This window comes from Herpailurus yagouaroundi, unplaced genomic scaffold (genome assembly GCF_014898765.1).
Source record: "Herpailurus yagouaroundi ecotype Mexico unplaced genomic scaffold, PumYag 195, whole genome shotgun sequence".
Lineage (NCBI taxonomy): Eukaryota > Metazoa > Chordata > Mammalia > Carnivora > Felidae > Herpailurus > Herpailurus yagouaroundi.
Window position 1 is genome coordinate 17,355,776 of NW_024412426.1, and position 11,082 is coordinate 17,366,857.

An 11,082-nucleotide genomic window follows, 5' to 3' on the forward strand; every position below is an offset into this window, starting at 1 on the left:
CCCCCCCCCCCCCCCCCCCCCGCGCACACACACTTGCACTCTGTCTGTCTGTCTCTCTCTCTCTCTCCTTCTCTCTCTCTCTCTCTCTCTCAAGAATGAACATAAAAAATTTTTTTTTGGGGGGGGCACCTCGGCTCAGTTGGTTAAGCTGCTGACTTCGGCTCAGGTCATGATCTCGCGGTCCGTGAGTTGGAGCCCCGCGTCGGGCTCTGTGCCGACAGCTCAGAGCCTGGAGCCTGCTTCAGATTCTGTGTCTCCCTCCCTCTCTGCTCATTCTCTGTCTCTCAAAAATAAATAACGTTAAAAAAAAAAAGAAAATCACATTTACTAGGAAAGAATGTTGTGTGTCCAGCCTTGTGTCTGCACTTGCCTCAGTGGCTCCACAACCACACATTTCTGGCCAGTGGAACTGGAAACTGCCCTCAGCGTGGACACGGTCTACACTCAAGTGCCCTTGAGCCCAGCAGTCCGACTATTAGCAGGGTGCAAGCGGGACACGTTCGCTGGTGAGTTTTATAATAACAAAGGAAATGTGATGTGGAAAACTTGTGGGGGTTCGGAGCCGACGGCCAGGAAAAAATTGTTGAGAGGTCTTAGGGGCAAAAAGGCGGTTTTATTAAAGCCTGGGGACCGGACCTCTGGGTAGAAAGCTGCACTGGGGTTGCGACGGGTGACTGATTATATACCTTCAGGTTGGGAGTGGGTTCGGGACAGCACAGGCCTCCAAGGTATTTTGGAAACAAGGTTTCGAGGATCCTGAGGGACCAGCTATCATTAGGAAAAGGTCATTTATGACTGTGTAGTAAAAGCTCAGTCACGAGACCCTTCGGATGTGTATCAGTGGGCCGAATGCTTAGAGGATGATTGCCAACCTATATCTTGGGGGGTAGAGATAAAGGAAGTTTCCAAAGGAATTTTTGTATGTTAAAGTAGCCTTACGGGATCCTGAAGGGTTGGGCCAAGATTACCTTTTGCCCTTAGCGAAGTGTCATCATTGAGGCAGCTGAGCCCCTAGAGGAAGGTCACTCTGCCTGTCTCAATGACTTGTCAATGAGCTGTAGCTTATAAGGAAATATAATATCTTTCTTTTGCTTTTGTTTCCCACATCAAAGGTACTCAATATGCAACCAGGTGCCCAAACTCTACATACACCACAGACCCACACCCCCCCCCCCCCACACCACACACACAAACTGGTTTGATTGCAAGTATGATGTAGAAAAGGAAAAAAAAAACCCATGTAATTAATAGACAAACCATTAGAAACTGCAAAAGAATGTCTAATGTCACCTGGCTAACACTGGGATCTACACTCTCTCTAGTCCCACTATGGATGAATAAACACAGGTGAATGATTCTCTGTTTAAAGGTGATTTCCCCAGGGCCCCTGGCTGGCTCAGTCTGTTGATCTTGGGGTTGTGAGTTTGAGCCCCATTGGATGCAGAGATTACTTAAGGAAATAAAAAAAGTTATATCCTCAAGGCAAACACTATATTGAATTTTAAAATTCATCCTTACATTAATTTGTAATCCTAGTAATTGCTTTGTTTGCATTTTACTGTGGGCTTGCTGGACACTTAGACAACTGCAAGTGGCCCAGGGAGAAGGTTGGAATGTTATTATTTTGTGGTAACACAGAGAGGAGATCGTAATTACGGACAAAGGCAAATTAAAAAATAAGCAGCTTAACTCTCCTTGTTGAAAATAAGGGAAAAGAAACCTTCCTTTTGACTCAAAATTTCTTTTTCAGTCCTTTCCAGATATATATACACTTTTATAATGGCTACTTACGTCTCTCTCTCGTCTCTCAACTCAAGAATGTCTCCTCCAGGACCTGGGAGCCATTTTTTCTTTGAAATGCAAACATCCAGGGAGCCAGCGCCCTCCACCCTCCCACTTGCTGTGGGAGGGCAACTTCTGTGGGTGCCTTCCTCCACTTTGCAAAACCACCTTCCGTCCCAAAGAATGAGAGGTTCGTTTCTCTTCCAGATAAAGCCAACACAAGTGGTCTCCCCAGTTACTAATATAAAGTTAGGACGAAGTATGCGTGACACAGGTGTCGGGTCCTCTCACTAGAGGATCAGTGATTGATTATCTCGGGAACACGGATTTAATGGGCTGTGTCTGCTTGGCTAGATAAGGGGGAGATTCCTCTTTGCAATCCCTTAGCAGACTGCCTGTAATGCACATCACATTCTGCCTTAATGCTTATTCAATAATAAAAGTGTTCTCTTTCTCTACTACCTTTGTGAAGAGGATTTTTGGCTTGGGAGATCTTACTTTTAATTATACTACATTTTTAATGTTAATTAGAATTATAATCCCCCAACACTCTCCAAAGCATCAGCAAATATGGCTCCTGTGCTGTCACGATAGTCTTACATATTCTCGTGGCAAAGGTGTGATTGCCACTCCAAACAGCAGCCCTGTGGTGGTGTGGCCAAAGGTGACTGCTCCAGGTGCTGTGCCCTCGTGGCCCCCACTCTCAGCGGCCCCCAGCCATCAGATGACTTTAAAGCATGGTCTTTATCCAGCTTCAACAAGGGAGCTGGCTTGGTGTTGTCTTCTTTATCTCTCTTTTCGTGTATTCAGATTCTGTTAGGATTCACCACAACAGCCTTGTCCAGCTCGTTCTGCCAACCTTAGGCATGAAGCATATTATCTTTCCAGGGGCAGGTTCCCCAAAGATCCTGGAGTCCAAAGGCTTGATTGATGGCAGTCTTCCTAGACTTCCTCTGGGAGCTACAGCAGCCCCAATTTCCTTGGCCTTTCACCAAGTTGGATTTCTGGTGAACTATAATAGCTCCTCCTGAAATTAAAGTCTATGTATGTATGTATGTATGTTCATGTGTGTGTCCCCTTCCTTCCCTCATTGTTTTAAATGTTTATTTATTTTTGAGAGAGAGAGAGAGACAGAGCACAAGGGGGGAGGGACAGAGAGAGGGAGACACAGAATCTGAAGCAGGCTCCAGGCTCTGAGCTGTCAGCCCAGAGCCCGACACGGGGCTCAGACTCACGAACCATGAGATCATAACCTGAGCCAAAGTCGGATGCTCAACCTACTGAGCCACCCAGGTGCCCCTCCTTCCTTCCCTCATTTAGAGACTTTTCTTCAAAGAGTCGAGCTACATACTTTGAAGGAAAGGGAGATGGCCTTTTAGTCATCTCCTCCCTTGTGCATCTTTGTCCCATCTCTCCTAGTTTGTCCAAATATATTTGCTTTCCATAGACAACAACAGGTTAGTTTCCAACATATATTAAGAGCTGATACAGGGGCGCCTGGATGGCTCAGTCGGTTAAGCGTCCGACTTCAGCTCAGGTCACGATCTTGCGGTACGTGAGTTCGAGCCCCGCATCGGGCTCTGGGCTGATGGCTCAGAGCCTGGAGCCTGCTTCCGATTCTGTGTCTCCCTCTCTCTCTGCCCCTCCCCTGTTCATGCTCTGTCTCTCTGTCTCAAAAATAAATAAACGTTAAAAAATTAAAAAAAAAAAAGAACTGATACAACTCAACACCCAAAAACCAAATAATCCAATTTAAAAATGGGCAGAAGACACGAACAAACATTTCTCCAAAGAAGACATCCAGATGGCCAACAGACACATGAAAAGATGCTCAACATCACTCATCACCAGGAAAACACACATCAAAATCACAATGAGATACCGCCTCGCACCTGTCAGAGCGGCTAAAATCAAGAACATAAGAAACAAGTGTTGGTGAGGATGTGGAGGAAAAGGAACCCCCCATGCACTATTGGTGGGAACGTGAGCCGGTGCAGCCACTGTGGAAAACAGTTCCTCAAAAAGTTAAAAATTGAACTACCCTATGATCCAGCAATCACACTACTGAGTTTTTACCCCCAAAGTACAAAAACACTAATTCAGAGGGATACCTGCACCCCTATGGTTATCACAGCAGTATTTACAAAAGCCAAGTTATGGACGCTGCCATCAACAGAACAATAAAGAAAAGGTGGTGCATATATAGAATGGACTATTATTCCGCCATAAATAAGAATGAAATCTTGCCATTTGCAACAACATGGATCAATCTAGAGAGTATAATGCTAAGTGAAAAAAAGAGAAAGACAAATACTGTATGATTTCAGTCATATGTGGAATTTAAGAAACAAATGAGCAAAGAAAAGAGAGAAACCAAGAAACACTCAACTCTAGAGAACAAACTGATGGTCACCAGAGGGGAGGTGGGTGGGGGATGGGTGAAACAGCTGATGGAGATGAAGAGCACACTTACCTGATGGGCCCTGAGTAATTTTTGGAATTGGAATCACTATCTTGTACACCTGAAACTAGCATAACGCTATGTTAACTGTAATGGAATTTTTTAAAAATATTGTTTTAACATGTATTTATTATTGAGAGACAGAGCATGAGCATGGGAGGGGCAGAGAGAGAGGGAGACAGAATCCGAAGCAGGCTCCAGGCTCTGAGCTGTCAGCACAGAGCTCGATACAGGGCTTGAACTCATGAACCATGAGATCATGACCTGAGCCGAAGTCTGACGCTTAACCGACTGAGCTACCCAGGCGCCCCTATAAAGGGATTAAAAAAAATTAATAAAAAAAAAAGATACTTGCTTTCTCAGTTGGATTTTCAAAGTTCTCATAAAATGGGCAAACCCTGCCTTTTTGTCTGATTCTACCACTGCCCTCGCTCTGACATCTGAGCTTCTAGCACCCCACCCTGGCCCATAACAGGCACCCAGATATTTGTTGGATAAACACACAGGTCCCGGCCTCCACATCGAGCACCCTAGAACCTCCTTGAACCTCCCATTGCGAAGCCCTGTGTGGGAATGCCCTTTCATGGTGGAAACGTGCCATGATTTCACACCGTGCGTTCCCTGTCCCCCCCCCCGCCCCCGCCCCCTCCACCACGTGCCTCTACAGCACCCCGAGACGTGTGCCTGCAAAAAGCCACCGCCGGTCTGCCTAGATGGTGATGCACACGGGTCCTCTCCCCACCGGGAGCCACACGAGGGCTCCGTCTGCGGCTGATTCATCTTTAAATCTTCTCTGTGCCTGCGCCCGGCAGGTGCTAGGTAAATGTTTGAATCGAAGTGCTGTATCCTTCCCTTTCCGCAAGAGACAGGAACATACGGAGGGAGCCCAGGCCCTCCCAGCCCTCACAGTCTCCTTCCACATACCCTCGTCTCTGGTCCTGTGGCAGCCTGTTCAGGAGCTGCCCTTGGGGGGGGGGGGCGGGATGAAAGGGGGGGACGAAAGACTGTGACAGTGTCACGGCACCGAGGCACATAAATATTTACAGGCTGGGTTACTTATGGACCAGAGGAGCGTGACAGTCGTGCTTCAAGCCCTTTGCTTGAGTTATTCGGGGTGAGGCCACCAAGGTAGCCCTCCCACCTTCAGCCTCCTGAGGGCCCCCGGGAGGCCCTCGACAAGCCCCCACCTGCAGTGCTGACCACCCGGCGCCCCGAGTCTTGGGCCCCCCAGGACGCTGGTGAGGCTGCCAGGTGCCTCCAGAGCCCGAAGCTCACCTGGGGGCCAAGGCAGGGTGTGGGGTGCCTCACCCAGCCAATCACCAAGTCCTAGCCTTGACTACATTTTAATCCACTCCGCCTGGGAGAATGGACCGTTCTGCCCTCCAGCTCCTCATCAGAGGCAGGGCTTTGCAGCTTATAGAACAGACTCCTGCTTTGCGGAGCCGCTCAGGAAACATTTAGTCTGATTCAGGCAAGTCAGGATTCCTGAGCCCCTTCTTTTCCTCCTCTTCAGGCCTTCTGGAGCCCTGAGGGTTGGGCAGCAAATGGGCAGGAACCAACAGACGGGCCCCAGACCCCGTGCTTCGCACACATAACAAGGCCTTGCTTCTGCATAGTAATTAATGTTTCTAGAGCTTCCCAACATGCCAAGCATTGTGTTGAGTAGTTTACATGCATTATTTAACTCTCAAAAGGAAAAGAAAAAAAAGAACACAGATAAAGTGGGTGCGTTCCGTGTGTGAGGGGTTGCACAGTGTGCGGCTGGGTCGTGTGCACCTGTCTGTATGTGTGTTACACTACAGTTTATTAAGCCCCGTAAAGTACATGCCGGGGTCTCTATCTTCAAGAAACCAAGTAAATTTAATCCCAGAGTCCAAATTCTTAACACCTAATTCCTTTGTTTAAAAAAAAAAAAGGGATCTATTCACAAAAGTGACTCATAATCCCTGGTCCATCCCTCGAGGGTGCTGGGAGTTTTTGAATATGGGCTCTTGGGACTAGAACCAGAAGGGTCCTACTGTGTTAAAGATCTCTGTCCTCGAAAGTATGAAATATGGCCCTTTGTAGCAACGTGGACGGAACTGGAGAGTGTGATGCTAAGTGAAATAAGCCATACAGAGAAAGACAGATACCATGTTTTCACTCTTATGCGGATCCGGAGAAACTTAACAGAAACCCATGGGGGAGTGGAAGGAAAAAAAAAAAAAGGTTAGAGTGGGAGAGAGCCAAAGCATAAGAGACTCTTAAAAACTGAGAACAAACTGAGGGTTGATGGGGGGTGGGAGATGGGCATTGAGGAGGGCACCTGTTGGGTTGAGCACTGGGTGTTGTATGGAAACCAACTTGACAATAAACTTCATATATTGAAAAGAAACAAAACAAAACAAAACAAAACAAAAACAAAAATAAACGCTAAAGTTAAAAAAAAAGAAGATCTCTGTCCTCTTGTTAGTTACGCGGGTGGGCAGGACCCCGGCCAGATCCCACAGGCTGGAGCTCATTCAACTGGACGAGTTAAGCAGAGGGATGACTTGGGGCGTGCTGACATCCCTCCTGCTGACCGCGTGGATCCAGGCATCGGTGCTGCCAGAACTCTAGCCGACAATCAAGTGCCCATTACGACCGACGTGGGTCGTCAAGAACTACTCGAGCGTTAGCTACCGTTTGTCTTTCTGGGGCTGGGTTTTTCTTTCCATGCAGGGTACTCAACTGGCTTGGTACTCTCAGGCATATTCATTGTAGGGGGAGGACCTTAAACTTCATGGGGGTGGGCTGGTGGGCTCTCGAGCCCTACTTCCCAGCAGACCGCTACCCAGCCAATGCCTCCAAGCCACAGAGACCCTCCAGGCCCCCCCCGGGGCGGGTGAGGGCCGCCGGCAAGTGTCCAGGCTGACGGAGGCACCAGGGCCGATGATGTGCAGCTTGTGTAGAGAGAGATCTGACAAGCCACCCTGGCAGTTGCTTAACCTTGACAATGCTCCCAGAGCAAATGTCGATGTTCACGGTGAGAAGGCAGCCAAAATGTACTGTACCCTATGGGGGCCGGTAGGTCACAAATAGGGACGAAGTGGATCCGATGTCATGTGATCGACAGTAGTCAGAGTTCCCTCTGGAGACTGGCCCGTCTCTGGACATTCCGCTTCAATCCATGTCAAGAGGATACGACTGTGGGCCACAGGTGGTCCTGGGCTCCCTGCTGGGAGGCTACACTGGGCTCAGGAAGAATCTGGCTTTGAGTCCTGCCTTCACCATGTCCTGGTGCCTCTGCTTGAGTTAAGACTACCTTAACCTCGGGGCGCCTGGGTGGCTCAGTCGGTTGAGCGTCCGACTTCGGCTCAGGTCACGATCTCACGGTCCGTGAGTTTGAGCCCCGCGTCGGGCTCTGGGCTGATGGCTCAGAGCCTGGAGCCTGCTTCCGATTCTGTGTCTCCCTCTCTCTCTGACCCTCCCCCATTCATGCTCTGTCTCTGTCTCAAAACTAAATAAACGTTAAAAAAAAAATAAAAAAAAAAAAAGACTACCTTAACCTCACTGAGCTGAGCTTTAATTTCTACATCTGTACCATTGGCTAATAACCCTCCAGGGTTGTATGCGTCAAAAACCAAAGGATATAATGGGATGATTCGGTAGTACATGAATGAATTCCTTTGGCTTCTTGAAACCGTAAGCTTTCCTAGGAATACCTTGAAATTTCACACATAACTAGCTACCTATCAGAGCTGCTGAGGAGGTGAGGTGAGAGCAGTTGACCTTGACCTGTACCTAGGAGTCACTGACACTTGAAAACTGAACAAAAAGAAGGCAGAGCATCTCTGAAATTTCAGTGCAGTTCAGTGGGGAAAGATTGTTTTTTAACAATCATTCGGTGTACATGACAACCTATAAAGGAAGTTGTCTGTTGTGTAAAATGAGGAAGCAGGGAGAACACAGAGGTATTTAATCCACCTTGGTGGATTGGCTGCTCCTGCCACAGGGCCTTTGCACTGGCTGCTCTTCTGCCTGGAAACTCTTCCATCACATACCTGAATCCGTGCCCCCTTCAGGCCTCTGTTCAAACTCTACCTTCTCAGAAAGGCCTTCCCCGGTCAATCCTATGTAAGAACCCCTCACACACTCTCTCTCCTTTATCTTGCTTCATCTTCCTTCATAGTTAATATCCCTATCCGGGACATGTGCATGCATGAGTGTACCTACACACACACACACACACACACACACACACACACACACACACATTTTTTCTTGTCAGTGTGTTGTCTCCCAACACTGGAATGTAAGCTTCCTGAGGGTGAGACTGCGTGTCTTTTGCTCATGACTATATCCTCAGCATCCAGAACAGGACCAAGTCTACAGTAGGAGTTCCAGAAGATGTGTTCAATAGTCGCTTCCAAGGTAGGTTTTTCCTATCGGAAGCTCCACGAGTCATGTTCTCACAGGCACCTACGAGCTACTGCTGAGTGTTAGCCTGTCCCCGCTCAAGAGAATGGTGGGGATCAGGTTCTGATTCCACCACAGCCCGCGAGGGACCAGAGCACACACACAACTCCTAGTGTTTCTTTCAGAGCGCCTTTGGTCAACTGAAATTAGCAAATACGATCTTCCAGATCAGCTAGTCCACTTTTAGAGATGAAACCCTGGCCGGTTAACATGCGCTTGCCCTGGCAGGGGCGGAGGAGGAACAAGAAGAAAACGTGCCTGGCAGGAAGGCTCCTTCCTCCACACGCGGAGACCCCCTCATTGGCCCCTCAAGGTTTCATGGAAGGAGAGGTATGAGGCAGGGCTCCCCTGGTCAGGGCACTCACTGAGCGGAGCGCCGAGGGGATCACTTCCTCCATCTTCCCTCCCCGTGCTCAGGATCCCCGGGGCAGAGGAGAGAGCAGACTGTGTCTGCTGCAGGCCCAGGACACATCCTGGCCAAGGCTCTCTCAAGGGCTGTCTCTGGCTGAGTGCCACTGACCCTGTTAAAGAAAGCACCTTCTCTGCCCATGTCGGGACCACCCACCGAGCTGTGATTTGGTTACCCTTGGGCCAACTGCCCAGCCTGGTTGAGTCACCTGTGGGGTGGGGGTGGGGGGCAAGGGCAGAGTCTGGAGAGTTCCAGCTCAGATGTGCCCGTCCCTCCTGGTGCTGGGCTTCCCACCCCCTTCCACCCCCAGCCCCCTCCTCCCTCCCCTTTCTCCTAGATTTAAGGAGCAGGGATTCTGAGCACTTGTCCACAATCTCCCAGGGTACGGCCTTTTTTCCGGACTTCAAAGCAGAGAAAGAGTCATTTCAAAGTACAACAGGACACAAAGAACACCTGGCTCCGATGATTAATATTCATTTAGGTCTGTCTCCATTTGCAACTCCCAGGGATCCGGGAGCAGCACAGTTACGAGCATTGGATTCAAACCCATCATCAGGGCCATTACATCCAGGAGCGCATGGCTGCTTTAGGGAACCTGCAGCGCTGTCTGAGTCTGCCCAGGAGCACAGAAGCCCAGCCGGGAGCACTACCCTTCTCGGGAGGGACTCAGGAGGCCCCCATGGCTGCCTTGCCCTGCCCTCTCACCAGAGCCCCGGGTGGGCTCATGAGGGGCCACTTGGAGCTCCGCCTTAGCAGCCCAGCAGTTCCTAGGTGATCCCCACCCTCACTCCATGTGGCCTTCTCCCTGGATGAGGCGAGCCACACAGCTGTTCCCTGCACCCCTGGAGCGGCCTCCCTCTCTCACCCACTGAGCAAAGGCACCGGAGGGGTCGACAGTGACCTCGTTGCACAGACCAGCCTCATGGGCTCCAACTTCTTTCAAAGAAAATGGGTGCGTGTCTGAAATATTTCATAATTTTAAAAACGTCATTGCTACCTTGGGTTCTTAAACTGGTTTTAGTCGCTGCTCATTCTACACACAGCTCACAAAGCTGAAGCCTCACCCTTAGGTTGATAAAGACACTGGAGAGGATTTCTGTGCCCCAAGGACAGACAAGATACAGCAGGGGCCCCATTCACGCCTCTGAGTCTGCATACTCAAACACTAGGTGCTGGTGATAAAAAGAGAAAAAGACAGTGCCTGCCCTGGGGGGGGGGGCGGGGGGCCGGCTCAACTGAAAGTGTGAAGTTTGGTGGGAGGCGTCTCCCCCCTCCCCACCATATATAATTCAAATTGCGATGCCGTAAAATAACAAATAACAAAATATAATTCTCTGCTACAAATCAAATAGGTTCTTGCATGGGACCTCTGGCTTTGCTAGATGCACGCTTTTCCTCAGTAATCCGGTGCTGATTAGACAGGGTTTCCTGAGGGCAAGACTGGGGCGGGGGTGGGGGGGTGGGGGGGTGGTTTGCAAGGTCCTGTGAATCGTAGCAGTTCACCTTACCTGGGGCCTGGCACGTTCGTGCTCCTTACCTCTTTGGGGAAATAGAGTTGAACTGCTTGTTCCTGAGTGGTTGGAGTTGATGTTGGAGGGGACTTGGGCTGAGAATCCCCCTTCCCATCAGAAGTCAATTTTTTTTCTCATTTCTGGAGGTGCCGAGGGAACACGAGGAAGTGGGGAGTTGTAGATGGGCTCCTGTCTTTAACTCACCGCTCACTGGCGCGTCGCCTGGGCACCTCCTATCCAGGCATGAAGTGGCTGGGCTCACCATCGAACGCTGCCACGGTTCAGTTTGAAGCAGGACCAGATTCAACATCTTTATCCACCCACCTGTTTTCCTACTTTTTGTGGCTTCATATCTTTTGAGTCTTGAAGGCTTCTGAACTATTCCTGTCTCCTCCCAAGGAGGCAGTACCTTAAGCTTTTATTAACTTACACTTTAGGTACAGTCACCCCAGCTGGGGTTGGAAGAAATAGCAGTGGGCACA

At 49.5% G+C, this 11,082-nt stretch overlaps 1 long non-coding RNA gene across 1 annotated transcript in view; it reads right to left on the reverse strand.

The window, feature by feature from the left end:
• LOC121011909 (uncharacterized) overlaps positions 1-10,846 on the reverse strand; it is a 29,650-nt gene extending 18,804 nt beyond the window's left edge. Inside the window, exon 1 of the long non-coding RNA XR_005781853.1 lies at positions 10,627-10,846. This is a non-coding gene — a long non-coding RNA (uncharacterized LOC121011909). The remainder of the gene's footprint in view (positions 1-10,626) is intronic.
• Between the last annotated feature and the right edge of the window lie 236 nt (positions 10,847-11,082).